General features: G+C 41.4%; 1 long non-coding RNA gene across 1 annotated transcript in view; it reads left to right on the forward strand.

Moving 5' to 3' along the window:
- Nucleotides 1–18295, forward strand: part of LOC132417895 (uncharacterized) — a 481389-nt gene extending 463094 nt beyond the window's left edge. Inside the window, exon 7 of the long non-coding RNA XR_009517952.1 lies at nucleotides 18208–18295. This is a non-coding gene — a long non-coding RNA (uncharacterized lncRNA). The remainder of the gene's footprint in view (nucleotides 1–18207) is intronic.
- The last annotated feature ends 322 nt before the right edge of the window (nucleotides 18296–18617 follow it).

Raw genomic sequence — 18617 nt, forward strand, 5'->3', positions numbered from 1 at the left:
GGATGGATGGATAGATAGATATAAATAGATGATAGATTAGATAGATGGTAGGTGGATAGATACATGGAAGGAAAGAAAGAAACAAAAATGAATAGATAAATACTGATAGAAAGGTAGACACATAATGTATTAGAATGATAAGACAATTCAGGGATCCAGGACACTGTGAAAACCAAATTGAGTTTGCTGGGAAGAGAAGAAGGGAAATGAAATTGAGGGCAGGTACACAGGGGACTTCAAAATACAGTACTTCTCTAATGTGCTATTATGTTTTAAAAACCAACATAAAGAAGGCATGAGGGACTTCCTGGTGGCACAGTGTTTAAGACTCCGTGCTCCCAATGCAGGGGGCCTGGGTTCGATCCCTGGTTAGGGAACTAGATCCCATATGCATGCCACAACTAAGAGTTCGCATGTCACAACTAAGGAGCCCGCCAGCTGCAACTAAGGAGCCCACATGCCACAACCAAGGAGCTGGTGAGCCACAACTAAGGAGCCTGACTGCCGTCACTAAGACCCGGTGCAACCAAATAAATAAATAAGTAAATAAGGCATGAAGGAGTTATGGCAAAACTGATCACACCATTCTTTCCTCCACCCACTTCAGAACTCTTTTCACCCCCTCCCTGCACATACAAGGCTACATTCCAGAAATATCAAACAGCTCAAGTTATCTTTTCAAAACCATATTTTTAGGACAGGAGGAAAATTGCATGCATTATTTTCCTCGTGTGACATAGTTTCTCCTAAGTTTCAACTGCAATGAGAAATATCCAATTAATAATTCCCTATTTTCCTCTTTCATTCATTTCATGGTTTTTTTCTGTTTAAATATCATTTTTATATATCAGCAAACACTCTATCAAGCAATAAATAGTAGAGATCTTCCCATTTGAAAATGTAAAGTTTTTTTTTTAAGGACTAAGGCCCCTGGGAATCTTGGACATATGTTCAGACACGTGGGCATATGCTCATGTACTTAGATAAAGAGATTCGGTCGTGGCAGTTGAGTTGCACTGATTTCATTCCTAGCATCAGTTACAGGAGTGTAAGTATCCATTATCCATGAATTTAACAAACCTACATCCTTGTCCATGGTGTCTTTCTATTCTTACTAAGTCACTTCTTTCCCACGATCAGATGTTCTAGTCTGGACTTTCTCTTCCTTTCTCTGAGTAGAGTAATCTTGACAGTGGAGTGATGAACATATCTAATGCTTCATACAGTGTAAAGGAGTATAAAATTGGATGTTTCAGGGAGTATGTGTGAGAGGAGAACACAGATGTCCTGTGACAAGGAGCCTAGAAATGGTACCAGCTCATACAGGCCCTTGTCAGGTCATTATTGTTTGAAAATGAAGAATGCAAGAGACTTGTTAACTGCATGTACTGTTTATATACATACAACACACAGGTACACATATGTCTATATATCTCTTCTTTGCCTCTTTTTATATACGTACATTTATTATATACTTTATATTATTTTATATTTCATATATTATGTTACTATATTGTATATATTTTATATTGTATATTAACAAATTGATAATTATATTGTAATTATATATTATGTTACATATAATGTATAGTTACAATATATAACATGCTATATAATTTATAATTACATAGTATGTTTATAATTATAATATATAAGGTATAATTACATATAATATGTATAAGTATACATGTATATAGAATATAGTACACAATAATGTATATATAATAATTAGTATACTGATTACTATTTTTGCACAGAATTTAGAGTGTTTCACATCACGTAGCTTTCTAAGTATGCTACATTTGCTAACTTCACAATTTAATCTTTACAACAGCCATGAGCCAGAAGTTACTCTTAACACCCGTTTTTACAGTGAGCACCGATGCCCAGAGAGGCATCCGTACCAAGTAAGAAGTGCTGAGTGCAAGCAGTGTTTTGATTCTAGGCAGTGTGGTCCAGAGATCCTCCCCCAGCCAGCATGTGCTGTCAGAAGTCACCACTGGTTTCCACTTCTCCCCAAGAGCAAGACGGCGCCTCAAGAGGATACAGATGTCCACAGAAATCCGCCATGTTGAACTTAGCCTTCAAGATTCATCCTCACCCTGTAGATTCAACATCCATTCCTGCTCTTATATGTACGGAAGCAAATCTCTGTATAATAGGTGCACGTGCACCTCAGAGCCAAAAGAGGATGACAGAAGGTGCTCTGTAGATCTTGTTTCTCTTGCTAGGGATACAGATGTTGCAAAGGAAAAACGTTAGATGCCCCTAAGTTCATCGCCAAAGAGAGTCACCAGTAGCCTTGGATCTGTTTAAGTAGCTCCTGTATGGAACGTTGTTGATGTCGTGAATATTTTAAGCCCCATTGTTAGCATCCTCATCCACAGCTACATTCATCATCACTGGCCAAGTAACGGGAAATGTTTTGCTAGCGACCAAAGTGCTGTGCGCTCATTTCAGAACGTCTTGTGCTCTTAATGTACTTTCTTAATGATGCTTCCAAGTTGTGATGGGGAACAGGGGCTTTGGCAGTCAGAAAGCCCGTGTCGCATTGCAGCCTCTTCTTCAGGTGGAGATGTCTTCACCCTTCTTAAAACAGACACTGAGGGCTTCCCTGGTGGCGCAGTGGTTGAGAGTCCGCCTGCCGATGCAGGGGACACGGGTTCGTGCCCCGGTCCGGGAGGGTCCCACATGCCGCGGAGCGGCTGGGCCCGTGAGCCATGGCCGCTGAGCCTGTGCATCCGGAGCCTGGGCTCTGCAACGGGAGAGGCCACAACAGTGAGAGGCCCGCGTACCGCAAAAAAAAAAAAAAAACAGACACCGATACGTAAAGCTCAAATGACCAAGACTTCGCTTCATTTACTGAAACCAAATGAAACATCAATATCCCTTTTTAGGATAATAATCGCACTTACAGTCACGTCTGAATTTTGTATGAGCAATCGCAAAATGGGAAAACAAGAAGATCCTTTTGATACGTTCAGATGCTGAGACTCTGACCGAGGAGCTTCACTAGAAAAGAAAGAATTTGTTGCAACTTGAAAGGTGATCCCGCTTATCTTAAATGGGTGTTGGTTATCCAGGTGAACTGGAATGGCAGTACGCGTGTAAAGAATCATTGGAAATAGCTGGAGTCTTTGGTTGGGTTCCCTAGAAGAAGAACCTGAGACAGGAATTTGAGTGCCATTGATTCACTGAGGGAAAAACCAGCAAGGAAGGTGCAGAGAAAAGAGAATGGAGCAGCCTCTGGTAAGATAGAGCCTTCGTCTGATGTCATGGGGGCAGGGCCCCTGGAGCACAGATTGTACCATCCGGCTTTGAAGCGAGAAGGACCACCGTTTGTAGCCCCCACGCCAGGAGGTCTTTGGCTGTGGGGTCTTCAGGGTGGGTAGGTAGGGGGCAACTTTCCAGGCAGGGCAACTTATTCTCCACCAAGGGCAGTGCTCTACAGAGGAGAGCAGCTGTGACCTGTTAATAGCACCCAGTTCCAACGGCTAGAAGAGATCTCCATCTGCCCTGTGAAGATGTGGGCAAGGGGTCAAAACAGCATCGACCCCCCTACTGACTCCTGCAAGTAGACATCTCTTTAAACGTTCATTTAAAATAATACTTCTCCCGCTGTGATTCCTAATACTTGCCACTCGGAAATTCTCCCGTGTTCAGTTCAGATTAGGGGATGGCTTATGCTGGCCATCGTTGTATATATTTAAGGTCATGGTTTCTGAATCTTTCGCTTATATCCCAACTGTAAGGTAAGGATTTGTTTAAAAAAGTTTATTGTTTTTTTTTTTCAAGATTCATGGGTCCAGTTTCAAACCCTGGGGTTCCTTTTGTGCATGTATCTTCCAGGCTTATAAGTCCCCGTACTTAGCTGGAGTTGACGCTTAGAATAATGATTTCTCAATGAGAAGCCGAACTGGATTTATTAGCAGGTTTTATAAATCAAGTGCAAAATATATAGTTCAGACTCTAGAGCACAGATTTATGTATCCTTGCAATAAATCATGAGAATGAGTATCCATAAGGTTCTATTTTTTTCACTAATCTGGTCAACTGCTGGGTAGACATGTCTTGTCTTTTAATCCATTTCATATTCATAATTAGAACTCATTATTTCAGTAAAAATCTGTTGATTTATGGTTATCCTAAACGCATGCATTTGGAGGAGTTTGGAAGCCTGCCCGCATATTAACAGTTACAGAGGAGGACTAACGCAATCACCATGAGAATGCATGAAAAATGTACGATAATAATACTGGATCCCAGACGTAAAGGACAAGGCAGAATTTAGAACACCCCGCTTCCATTCTCAAAAAGGCATCACTTAGTAATTATTATTAGGAGGGAGTCTTTCAGCTTTATCACTGTATAATGTTCCATAATGGACTTAACACTTTTATGCCTACGTCTTTATTTCATTCTGACACTAGGACATAGGTAGGGTGTCTATAATTCTTTTTACAGACAAATCGATGAAACCAAGGCTCTGATGCTCAAGGCATTACCCAAGGTCACATAGATGGTTTGGATATCGTCTCCTTGCCCCAGGTTCTGGCCTCCAGCCTTCCTCGGGCTCCCACCCCAGCACGTTTTAGGGTGGACGTGAATGGTCGCTGCATGAGGGAAACTCTCTCTAGGGCAACTGTGATCTCTCCTTCAAAGTCTCCATACACAGAATCCTACTGCGGATCACAACTCTGAAATTTCACTCCTTTGTGTTGAGTACCTTCCTCCATCGACCCTGGGAGGGAACAGTGTGTAAACAGGTCACCGTCTACCCAAAACCGTTTTCCAGTTGGTCGTATGATTCATCCCTCTCAGCCGGGATTCATTTATTAGGGTTGACAGGACCCACAGGGATGCCCGGGGAGGAACCCCAGGAGCCTGGCTACTGGGGAGCTGGTTCGATAGCTGTCACACAGTCCACCAGGAAGAAATATGGATTTAACTTTCCAGAAGGGATTAAAGACTCTGTTAATATTGTGAAACATTAAGGCCACGTTTTAAGATTTTAATCGATGGTTAATGCCATTATGGGAAGGCCGCCCACGAGGGGACTGTCAGAGAATGGTGTTCGATATTCTCTGTAAATGACGAACCGTTTAAAGGAGAGAAATGAGGAGGAAAGGAATGAGAATTCGGGAGTGTCTGGGTTCACAGGAATTTGAATAAGGTGACTATATAATTTCACCATTCCGCTAGGTCTCTTGAGAGAAATGGGGACACAAAAACAAAAGCATAAATTTATAAATTTGATTAATTGTTTAAAAAATTATTGACTGCGAAATAAATTTTATTGAATTGATGGAGCTATATAGTCTCTTAAAAAGGATTTCTGCTCACACACATATCATTAAAAATATTTCTTAACAGAGAGTAATTCTAAGGGTCCTCATCACAAGGAAAAAAAAATTATATATATATGTGTGTATATATATATGTGTGTGTGTGTGTATATATATATATATATATATATATATATATATATATATACACACACACACACACATGTATATGTTTCTATCATTTTAGTTCTCAATAAAATGGTGGATTAGCCTGCTTGGGTTGCCATAATAAAGTACCACAAACTGGGTGGCTTAATAAAACAGAAATCTATTTTCTCACGATCTGGAGGTTGAATGTCTAAGAACAAGGTGTGGGCAGGGCTGGTCCCTCTGAGGCCTCTCTCCTTGATGTGTAGATGGCCGTCTCCTCCCTGTGTCCTCACATGGTCATCCCTCCTTGTGTATCTGTGTCCTAATCTCCTCTCCTTATAAGGACACTAGTCCTGTGGGATCAGGGCCCACCCTAATGACTTCATTTCGCCTGTAACACATGGGAACAGTACGTAGTAACCCCCACTGAATGCAGCGACAAAATCTGGACAGGTAGCTGAAGACCCTAACCGTGAAATGGACAGTACGTATCTATCAGAATGGGCAAACACAAATAAATAACAGCGGATTTATACTATAGCATTAATGGCGAAACTCCCATCACAGGAATTCACAGAATATTTATATGCACTAAGACAGTACTGTTGAGCCTTCCTTTCTCCAGCACACATTTGCCATATTCGCGATAATGTCCTGTTGCTACCCTGAACCTGGCCCTGATGGCTTCACGTATAGTCTGGGTCCTGGCAGCAGCCATGGCTCAACTGGTATACCAAGTAGCCAGTACTACTGGACACCATCATCGGAGACCAGAAAGAGTCCACAGCACCAGCTTCTGCCCCAACACAAGTTGCATTATTAGCCAGGACCCTGCATACTGCCCTTCAAAGGAGATGCTCATGACTTTGCACCTGGAAAGGGTTGGGGAAAGAGGTTCTGCAGCTTGCCCCTCAAATGTAACGGTATGTTTAAGCGATGACTCTGCAGATCACCTCTGTATTGCACGTAGAACCAGCAGAAAAGCCACGGCAGAATCTGGGAACTTCAGGGTGGTGCTCAACCCCCCCTGTCCTATAGCTCATTTTAATGCAGCTATGGGCAGTGTTTGGCATCGTTTCCTGGAAATGAGAAGTCTGTACTAGAGACTTCCGCGGTGGTCCGGCGGCGAAGACTCCGTGCTTCCACTGCAGAGAGTGTGGGTTCAGTCCCTGATCAGGAAACTCAAGATCCCACATGCCACGGTGCGGCCAAAAAAAAAAAAAAAAAACAAAGTCTATGATGGATGCTAAATTGAGAAGGATGCTGAGGCAACAGTCAAAATCATGCAAGTTTTTAACTTGCAGAGTGTCCTCTGCAAACCGGAAAGAATGGTTACCAGATGGAAAAGGGACTGGAAAAAGTAGAATATCGTGGAGTACCCAAGATCAACGGTTCTTAACTTTTGGGGGAATAGATGTTAATTACGATTTGAGAATTTGCTGAAAGTTACTGATAGCTCCCCAAGAAGAATGCAGCAACACTCAACGTTTTGCCTAGAACTGCAGAGTTCAGGCCATCCTGAATTCTACCCATCGATTCCTGAGGACGGTAGCTCTTCAAAGACGGTTACGGCATTTTATTGTTACTTCTGTTGTTACGATAATTTAGTGTCACTACTGTCATTTAGCAGGCGGCAGCCAGGAACGATAAAACGTTCTGCAGTGTCCATAACATTGAAACAGAACGTAATTTAAAAAAGGCAAAAAAGAATTGTACCATTTCCCGCACAACTTTGAAATATCCCTCTAAGTATCTGTTTACATAAAAAAGCTCTCCGTAATTATCTGAACCTAGAACCTAACTGCATTTTATATCTAGATTCAAGGCGTATTTTTTTTTTTTTTTTTGCACAGTTACAATAGGCACTGAATTTTCCAAGAGCACAGCTGCCAAGTAATTAGAGGGAAAATTGTAGTTTGGAAACTTACCAAGAGTCGTTAACAATTTTAGAAGAATTCCAACACTGCTCATGGTAGTTGAGTCGCTGACACAAGCAGTTTAACCCCCAAAGCTTTGGACCGCTTCATTATGTCATCTGGTGAAAATACGTACTGTATTATCACATATTACTTTCCATTTATTTCTTGTTTAGACTGTAATTAGGGAATTTACTGTTATTATTAAATAATAAGTTACAGCATAATGAGTAAGAGTGGTGGTTTCATATGTCATCATTTATAACCTTTGCCGTCTTGGGCAATTCCTTTACCTTTGTGCCTCAGTTTGCTGATCCATAGAATGATGATAAAAAACGACTTACCTCTTAGAGCTTTTGAGAATTTAGTGAGTTACTATTTTGTGTGTAAAACATTTGTGCCTGACACCTAGTAAACACTATTTAAAGTTAGCCATCAATATCGTTATCATTAGTTATTAATATGAATTAATATATCAATGTGAGAATAAGAGGTGTATTTCAAATATTTGTTATGTAACAATATGCAAGCAATATGTACAGTACTGTCTATACGTGGGAGATTTTTGTCTCTTAAGGTTTAGAACAACTCTTCTCAAAATTTAGGTAGACCCATGTGGAGAGGTTTTAGGAAAATTGCCTTGTAGTGAGAGATTTAATTTTTTTTTTAAGTCCTGCCTTTAACCAGACAGGCATACTTTACTCCTCTTTCATGAAATTTGTTTTGTTCTTGACGTCATTGAAATGTTCCTCCAACCTAGAACATTCTTCTTTTCTTTGACTCGGTACGTGAGTCCATCTCCTTCACATTTACTAAGCGTTGATTGAAAGGGTTTTCGTTACCAGAGATGTCTTTTGCCTTCAATATTGAAAAACAGTTTTGCTCCAACAAAAGAAACTTCCTGGAGTCCCTTGCAAACAATGGCCATGCCACTTTCCTGCACGGGGCTATTCATGATGTCTGTGGTTACCATGTCTGCTTGCCTCACATGCCACTGGGATTGCAACCTCGCCCACCAACAGTGTGTTAAGATCAATCATTTTCTTCCTCTGTGTTCTCCTAGGGTCCCCAATGCACCCAACCTACCAAAATGGTGATATTTCAGCATCTTGGTGTTGCACAGTCTGTCTTGCTGAGAAGCAAATATGATCTTCGATTTCTGCTGGTAGAAGTTGGTAACCTTTAGACCAAAGAGATTCTGAGAAATGGCATGGATTAAATAACTTCTTGTTATAAAAGTCAAATCATGCATTATTTTCTTGGCCCTGTTTTAGGGAATAGAACCAGGGAACTTTGTTAGTTATGTATATTCACCTTCCTGAAGGAATATAGATTGCTTACGTTTTTTTCCTATTCTTTGGTTCTCATCAGCTTAAGTAATTCCTTTTTGCCCTCCGTCAACCCAAATGAGTCTTCTTTAGAATCCATAAGTTGCAATATAGGATGTGGATACTATTCTGTGTTTCATGATCCTTGAAGTGTGTGGATCCACTGTCTTTCAGCATCAGGGAAGAGTGAACTCTAATTACTCATCAGAAAAAAAAAAATCCCACAGCGTCTCCTGCCCAAGTTCTCATCAAGCCCATTCTGAAGAATTAACTTAATGAGGATTAATTGAAAGAGAAGTAGCTCAGCTACCTTCTAGATTTCCGAAACATCAAGGATTTGCTGTTCCCCGTTTATTTGGACATTTTCTTCAATGGCACCAAATGGCAGAGAAGTTTAGCTTGGATACGGTGTCATCTGCTTCTGTTTAGGATACAGCACATGGAGACACGGTGCATCTGCTGGACGAGCTCATGGTCTTGGAGAGAAGAATGGACCTAAAGATCCGGGAGCATGGAGAATGCTTTACCTCCCCCGCCCACCATGCTGCATGTTAAGCGACGGGTCTACTGTGAACTCAGTGGTGCCCAACCCTAGCAGGCAGTATCCTAATTAATTGAAGAAATGCCGTGTTCTCCATTCTCAGAAAAAGAGATAATTAGACATTAGTTTACAACTACTTTACATAGACCATTCTTCAAGCATGCCTTCTGTGGCTCTTCTGTTAAGTACAATGAATGTTCGGATAGGCACTTTGTGATGAACGGACCATTGTTTAAAATCTTTGTTACAATTAAAACTAATTGGGGGCATGAGGTAAATGCCCATAAAACAAGGAACAGTAAAAGTCTCAGTGTTTACCTGTTCCTTCGGAGCAATTACAAGAAATGCTTCAGGGTATTATTGGGATCAGAGCTACCTTGATGAGTGAAAAGCCTCATAAACAAGGGTGGACCCGCAGAATGATTTGGATTTACCTCCGAAATAAAGAAGGAGAGAAGTTGTTTCACCGAAGAAAAGGATAAAATGACCAACGGCACTGAGAACGAGAAGGGAATGTTTTGAGAGACCTCCCTTAAATCAGACTGATGAAAAAAGAGCCCAGTCATGGAGACGCAGTCAACATGAGTTTGTCCAGGTAGAGTCGTAAAAACTGAAATAGACATCTCAAAATTTGGTTCTATAATTGGACAATGGAAGAGCATAATAAGGTTTGGAGCAGGGTATTGGCACGTCAATAAAACTTCAATAAAATTCAGGTCAGAGGTCATTGCCAGTAGACAGAAATAAGAAAAAGTCTGTAGTCAGTGAAGTTCATTGGGAGGCCGCTGGCGTCCTTCACTCAAGAACGTGAGGAGGAGAAGTAAAGGCAGGATGCACGGACAGGAAGAAGTGTAGGATTTTCGTTGCTACCGATATGGCAGACTGTTTCTACCAAAGCAACATTCCCACTGGAGAATACATAAAAATTCTGGGTAAGGCGTGGCAAACGTTCTTTAAAACACACAGCAGCCACATAGCACAGGGAGATCAGCTCGGTGCTTTGTGACCACCTAGAGGGGTGGGATAGGGAGGGTGGGAGGGAGGGAGACGCAAGAGGGAGGAGATATGGGAACATATGTATATGTATAACTGATCACTTTGTTATAAAACAGAAACTAACACATCACTGTAAAGCAATTATACTCCAATAAAGATGTTTAAAAAAAAAAAACACAGCAGATTATAAAGAAGTGGAAGTAATTAATTGCCAGGGAGAGAAATGTAACAGGACAGGGAATAAGAGTGTTCAGAGGACTCAAAACTTCTTTGAGGGGATTAGACATTTCCACTTGTAACAAAGGGAATACACAAGACCTTGGTCTTATACCAAGGATGGAGTAGAAATTGAGATCCCCTTTTGCAGCCAGGAACTCAGAAGGCTCTTCTGCCAGTCAAACATTGCACTAGAAAAGAAAAACCCACCTGCTAAAACAAGGAAGTAAGAAGAAAATATACGCAGGGGACTTCCCTGGTGGCGCAGTGGTTAAGACTGTGCTCCCAATGCAGGGGGCCTGGGTTCGATCCCTGATCAGGGGACTAGATCCCACATGCATGCTGCAACTAAGAGTTTGCATGCCACAACTAAGGAGCCCGCATGCTGCAACTAAGGAGCCCTCGAGCTTCAACTAAGGAGGCCACCTGCCACAACTAAGACCCGGCACAACCAAATAAATAATAAATAAATAAATATTTAAAAAAAGAAGAAGAAGAAAATTACTCTTCTGATCTGAAATCCAGGTTGGAAAAATGTTTCCTCCAAGACTTTGTAACTATAGAACTGTTGTTGCAGAGTTTGGGAGGTTAGACCTTACATTCCTTGCATGATTTAAGAAGACCCAAGACAATAATAACATGATTACCTTAAAATGCCCTAGTGTTGTGAGGACACAGGGTGCCTGGCACCTAGAAAGTGACTCTTCCTTAGATGGATGTATGCTCAAAATGAGCAGAAAGCTTCTCACAGATAAAGCACACGTTAGCATAAGTACACAAACCCAAATTACAAAACGCACAAGGGGACAAGCTACTAGGAACAAGCGTTAGCTGTAGAAGCAAACATGGGTGAGATCTCTAAGAAATTAATATGTGCACCACGCCCATCGTCCTGTCCCCAGTAAACTATATCAATTTCCTTCATCCTACTCCCAATAAAATGTTTTATACAAATTATAGTAACTTCCTTTGCCCTGTACCTAAAAAATATTTGCACCATCTTCCATCACACTAGTCTCAATAAACTCTTTGTACCAACTTCCATCATCCTGTCCCCAATACACTATATCAAATCCTTCCATTATCTTTCTCCGATAAACTATTTATACCAATTTCCAGCATCCTGTCCCCAATAAACTCTTTCTCCTGGGGATGATTCCGTGACTGGGGCAGCTGTACCTTCTGAATCCACATTCTCACCTACAGGCTCATTGCATCCATTAGCTGCCTCCCTTGGTCCAGCCGTACTTGCTTGGACTACCAAGGTTGGCCGAGTTCTGAGATGAGCTGTTTACCAACCTACTGCCAAGAATATAGGCAAAGCCACAGCCCTGGTCCAGTGATGGGGACAGAGGGGTCTCCAGTCTTTGAAGGGAAATGAACACCTTGGATGAGAACCTAGTACACAGGGTACTAGTTCAGACCAACTACACAAGACATCGGGCGCTCCATCTTGGACAGTGGTGTAAAGACTGTTGCTTAGATGAAGCAAACATCCTATGTAATGTTGTGTCTGTAGATAGACATATAAATCATCACTGTTTTTCTACGTTCCTTGTGATTCATGCTCTCTGATTTTATCACGGTCCTTCTATGCCTACTTATACTCTCCATCTGTTCTAGACCCTTCCAGAAATGAGTTCTACATCCTCCCTGCCTGGTGTGTAAACAGTGAGTCCTTTTGTCATAAAACTATCACCTTCCAGTTTTCAGGAACGTGTCCTGGTTTTGGAATTCTGGAATACATGAGCAAGAAAATATGTGTCTCCAATGCCGTGATTTTATAATAGTCAGTCATGACTTATTGCTTCCTTAAACTTTCCAGAACGATCAACACGTACCCTAGAGCTCCCTGATGACCTTTGTTTGTTTTTTCAGTTTTATGCTGAATTGGTAGAAGAAAATCAATCTTCTGTTACCCTGTCACCTTTCCCAGGGAAAAATTGATGCAATGGCACCTTGAATATTCTTGAGATTGTTGATTTCGGATCTTGAGTGTTGCAGACATAAATTTTGGCTTGTGATTCTCTAATGTCAGAGAGCCTTGAAATCATATTGTTCTTGTTGTTTGGAATGCATCTTAGATTTGGGACTACGACCAGGTATGTTTCAGATTGGCTTTTAAGTGCTCATGGAGTTTATCTCTTGCAAAACTTTCTGAAGGTATTAAGAGGCAATGCATAGCCTAGCTTTGTTGGTCTTTAAGGGTAACGAAACCTGTTTTAGGTGAAAGAAATGCAAAGTACATGCCCAGGGCAGGTAAAGCCATGGATGTTGATGTGCAGGGTAAATGATTTTTAGCGGAGTAGGACTGGACAGATTAAAAACTTTGAAAACTAGCAGGTAAAATCCTGCTAAGTATATAAAAATTCTTTAGGATATAGTAGGTGAAAAAATATGGTGCAAATTAATGTATGTAGAAAAGTAACTTTTGTGTTGGAAAGGGGTTAAAAGGATTATATATTCATCTTTCATTTGCATAAAGGAAACACTGGATGGGTGCATAAAAATCTTACCTGGAGAAAACAAAAGTATGAGCATGAAATATCAAAAGAAACATTCATGGGTTTTGAATTATCTGGATGTCTCACTCATTTTAACATTAAGTGAAATTTAAAATTTAAAAAGTGGTATGTAAAAGTGATTTTGTAGGTTAAATTATTAATTCCTAGAATTCTCGTGGAAATCCATTAGTCGGACATAATTCTGACTACGATGGAAGAATTGATTTGAAACAGTTCACAGGGCTTTCCTGGTGGCGCAGTGGTTGAGAGTCCGCCTGCCGATGCAGGGGACACAGGTTCGTGCCCCGGTCCGGGAAGATCCCACATGCTGCAGAGCGGCTGGGCCCGTGAGCCATGGCCGCTGAGCCTGCGCGTCCGGAGCCTGTGCTCCGCAGTGGGAGAGGCCACAGCAGTGAGAGACCCGCGTACCGCAAAAAAAAAAAAAAAAATAGTTCACATTTTGATATTAGGTACAATTCAGACACTTTGCAGAGTCACTCATACTCATACAAGGGGGAACTTTGAGTGTTTCCACTTGATTTTAGGCAAACGATCAATTGATACACTATGTTTTTGTAGCTTGAGATTCTCCACAGAAAATTACTCAGGCAGAATAGATATTCTTGGAAATGAAATTTTGCCCATAAAATCCCAATCCTTGAGGCTGCAGATTAGGAGGTTTCTGACTTTGGCATATTCAAAGACTGTCCACATTCTCTGACAAGCCCTCAAGGGAAAAACGACAGACAGGCATGGACTGTAAGTTGGGTGTCAAGGAAGCTCAGTTGCAGAATAAGTTGGGACTTACGTAAATGCTGAGTACAACAGAACATGTCCATAATTTTATAGTTCTACCAGAGCATTTTGGTAGAATTTTATAGTTCTACCAATAACAAAACCTAGTGCTTGCTGTAGAAGACATGGTCTTCATTGCAGGTGAAGAGAACAAAGCTTAGTTGGTCTATAACTTCTCTTCAGTGGGGCTGGACAGGATAAAACGAGCCTGGTTAGATAGGAGTGGAAGTCGGGGAGCTCTTGAAAGTGGCCTGCCCAACGTTCATTGTCCTTTCTCTCAAACTGAGTGGTCCTCTTACTTTGTTCTGAGTGGTAATGTCTCCCAGTAGAAGAGGACTGCATGGTGTATCTTCCCTTGAAGCTAGGTGGTATCATTGCTTTGGCTTCCACAAGGATGCCTTGACCTGAACTGGATTTAGCTGACTTCTCCCTTTTATTCTCTCCTTTTCCCTTCTTCCTGCCTGCGATGGAGGCATGGCTGGAGCTACAGCTGACATGTCGTGACCGTCAAGGAAAGAGAGACCAAGAGAATGGTACCACATGTAACTTTGACATTCCAGGACCCCTGAGCCAAAGTAGATGCGCGTCTCCCGCCAGAATTCGGGTTAATGACGACAGGAACAGAATTCATTTAATAATCCCATGAACAAGAGCTAACTTTACTTCAGTGTCCACTCTGTGTCAGGTCTTTCTCTAGAACCGTCTCCTCTACTAATATATTTAATCCTTACAACATCTTTATGAACTAGATACTGTAATTTTGCCCATTTGACAGATGAGGAAATGCAGTGTTAGCCCACATTAACACAGGAACTAAGAATTTTGTCATATATCTTTGAAGAGCTTTGCCCAATGGGAAAGTAGAAAATACATAAAGATGACGTAAATGTAACACCTTCTGTTTTTTGGACCTCAGTTCCAAAAACATATGTGAAACATGAGTCTTGACTCACGACCAGTCTCATCATTAGTCTAGAAACGGCTCATGTATTTCTTTGTGTGTTTATAGTCGTCAAAGAGGCAACCACACAAAAACGGAACCTTAAAAATAACCTACATGCTGTTATCTGGTTCCCCACCCCACCTCCTTCTCTTCCTCTATCCAGGGAAGCGGCTGTCCTCAATCCTGTGTTCATCCTTTTCTTGTTTTCTTTTGTATGTCGTCTTACTGCATAAATAAATGTTCCTCATACACACACACATACCCAGAATGGCAGAGATGTAAAATTAAAATAAAAGGCAGTGCAGTGGACACAATAAAACAGGACAGATCAAAAGGAAGGAGCATCTAGGCATCCCTGGAGTAGGTTAGCAGCGTCTGGATGGAGGGGTGATATTTAAAAACTGAGCTCCAGAGGAAATTGATGGGGCAGGGGCTTGAGTGGCACTGGAAGAAGATGGGAAAGTTGGAGGAGAAATAATTAAGTGGGGAGGGTGTGGAGTTACAAAATGAGTTGGCTTATCTGAAAAATGGGATTTTTTTTTTTTTCCTGTAAGAAATAACAGAAGTAGGAATAGGACCACATCTTCATCCTCCTGATTTTGGGTTCTTCCACTTACATGTGGTTCTGTCAATTCCTGTTACTGCTCTGAGCAGAGAATCCCTGAACTAAATCTCTATTTGACCTTCATGTGCAGGCTAGGCGGGACTATATTGATATTATCAAGCCATTGGTTCCCATGACAACTCCATTTTCCCCCAAAATAATTTATTCGCCCCCAAATCTACAACATAGCTGGGCATGGCCATTTAACCCAAGGGGCCTTACAGATTATTGAAATCATCTTACAATGTAATGAGCTCTCATTCACTTAGGCTAAGAACATACTTCATGTGACCTGTAGAAATTATTTTGTTGAGCTGATGCTTGTAGGGAGGTGCGATAAAAGCAAACTTCCCCAGCCTCTGAGGGAGTTGTCTCAGCGAAGAATAATTCCTGGAAATGTGGGAAAGCTACAGGGCTCTTTCACATAAATGACTTCTTGCAGAATAAGAGCAGTTGCAGCTTAAAGTAAATGTTGGTCGTTTTTCCAGTGTCTGTATCTTCCACATTTATTTTCCCGAAAACTGAATATTCTCCTGAGAGTGACTTTCACGGTTACAACCGGGGGTAGATGCCTCTCAGTTTGCACCCCCTGCTGCAGAGCAGACATCGGGACAAAATAGCACCTGAGAGATTGGTCAGGGATTCTTCCGTGAAGTCATATTCTAGAGGTGAAGAGTTCTCTACAATGTTACGAGGTGCAATCATAGAAACTTACCTGCTTTTTTTCTTGAATACTAAGCCAGCACTTGTTATTTATCAAGGATGGTACAGATTGACTGTGCTGGGTACGATACTTACTATAGATGTATGTGCGTCTGAGGGTTATTGATTTTATTATAGAACGCCCTGGGTACGTGAACTAGGAATGCATTTTAGAATTCAGATACGCGGGAATCTATCTGAGTAGGGAAGGTAGGTGAGAGCAAGAAGAGTCAGCATGTGAAGCTTATGATGGGGAGGTGATCAGGCAGGACCATTGATCTGTGTACTGTTCACTGGACGAGCCAGAGGTATTAAGGCAAAGAGCCTCAGTGGTTGGAGTTGCTGTCGTGTCTTCCAGGTCAGTACTCTCTGTAGCATAGCCGTGTCTTCGTTCTTCGGATGGTGAACATTTGTCTGTCTGTTCGGAAAACACCAAAACATAATTCCCGTTTGTGAAAAAATAAATGTAAAATTTCAACAACGTATTACGACAACATTTATTCTAGTTTTGTAGGCACCTGCCAACACTGGCAGTTGTCAAAATATTGGAACTCAAATATTAGTGGAATGTCTCACGTGAAAAATACCGATTCTGCGTCTCTTGTATTATGCTGTGTACATTGTTACGGTAGCACAGCTGTGGAGTTGGCTGCTGTTTCTTTGAAGTCCCTTCACATTTGCCTATTTTTTTTATACGTTTCTTACTTCCACACTTCTCCCAAAGGATGGATGATAATAAATCATTCTCATTTTATTTATTAAACTTCTTGCTCTTCTTAGCTAATAAGCTCTGCGATTGCACGCTCATAATCTCATGCCGGAATTCACCGATTTTTGTTTTTCACTTTCCATTTTGAATCAAAAATGAATTGTATTGATTCCCAAGCACTGTACCCTACTAGCTTCAGTTTTCAATAAGATGAGAGGTTTTATTGACTCTGAAATGAAAAGAAAATTCACAGTTCTGTCAAAGAATTTGGAATTTGAGAGTGTGTTACTTCCACTCCCATTAAAATTCTTCAGTCCATAATGTGGATTGAAAACCCACAACGTAGTTATAAACAGTAAGGCATACATTATAACCATTCCATTTTGTGTGAATATGATATAAATTACAAAACAAAGATTTTACATTTTATATGAATGCTATGTAAATTATAAAATAAAGGTTTTACATAAACATTATATACATCATAAAAATTATAAGCACCCTAGTACTGAGCATGGGTCTTTGTGGCCCCCAAAACGTGATGAGAGGGAACAGGCTTCAGAGAAAGGAGTGCAGGTGTCGCAGCTGCAGAGCAGCCTTGCCTTGGGGAGATAATCAAACTAACGTTCCCTTAAAGGCATGGCCATCTAGGGGAAAACGGAACAAGGAGGGAAAATTGATTCCCCTTCCCAAATGCTACCACCCCACCACCGTCATCCATTGAAAAGACCACATTTTAGAACAGTCACCGTAGAAAGTGATCTAGACCTAGAAGCTGTGTTCACAAGATGCCGAGAACAGGAAGAAAAATCCAAGGAAACAACAGTGCTGTCAAATGAAGACAGGAGATGTGAACAGCTGATGAAAATTCTCACTACAAGCAGAAAAGTAGAAGTAGCAGAACTCGCCAGCACATCCTGATCCCAGGAAATTCCAAGACAACAGTATTTCCACAGAACCCCAGTGTGGTCATTGAGCTCCCCCCCGCCCCGCCCCGGTCTGGCAAACTCCTCCGCATGCCCCGGCTCGCAGCCAGAATTCCAGGTGTCGGCAGTTCCATGGGTTGGCCTTTAAGCCTCTCTTTTTCTGGAAGATGACGCTTCTCCAAAGACAAAGCATGTCCAGCATTTGAGGAGAAGATCCAAATATGTAAAACTCCAAGTTGTCTGCTGTGGTTTTTAGCTAAAACGTATAAAACTAGGCAACAAAGAATCTTACTCCACTCCCCTAATGCTTATCAGAGAAGGAATGTCACAGCTGCAGAAGTCTTGAAAAGGAGATACTGGGTGTTTCCAAAGTAATATTTGATAAGAGAGTGTTTAAGAAGCGAGACAATGAAGTTATCTTACTTTATTCATTGTGCATCTCTGAATGGATTCTGGGTGATATATGACTGATAATTATAGAATGTTTCCATGTGACTAAATTCCAGTTTCTCTCTCTTTTTGTCCTTTCTCCCTCTTCCATGAATAGTTCTAACTCCCGTTTGTTTCTCTCTTGCTTTCTCTCTTTCTTTAGAAAGCCTTGGTGTTACCCACAAACACTGCAGTTCTTTCCCCATGCACCTCTAGTTCTACCAAGCCTTGAGAAGTTCCTGGCTGCCTGGGTAAGTTTCATCATATTCACCCGTATTTTACTAAAGTGATGATGGCAAAAGGGAAAGAGGACCCAATTGAAGGGTGGCTACAGTGATGGGCAAAGCCTCTGGTGATGACCAATTAAGACCGTAAACTAGGACGTTCAGTGATGATGCTGATGGTTGTTGGTGAGACAGCACTTCCGTCGTCTTTGTGTGTAATTGATGCTGACATACTCCTGATGGCTCCTTAGATATGAAGTGTCATGGGAAACTTGGGAAAGTAACGTGCAGTAAAAGGGACTCCAGTCACGGCTGGGTCTTCACTCCCTACGGGGAGTTCAGACCTCAG

Source organism: Delphinus delphis, chromosome X (assembly GCF_949987515.2).
Source record: "Delphinus delphis chromosome X, mDelDel1.2, whole genome shotgun sequence".
NCBI classification, from domain to species: Eukaryota; Metazoa; Chordata; class Mammalia; order Artiodactyla; family Delphinidae; genus Delphinus; species Delphinus delphis.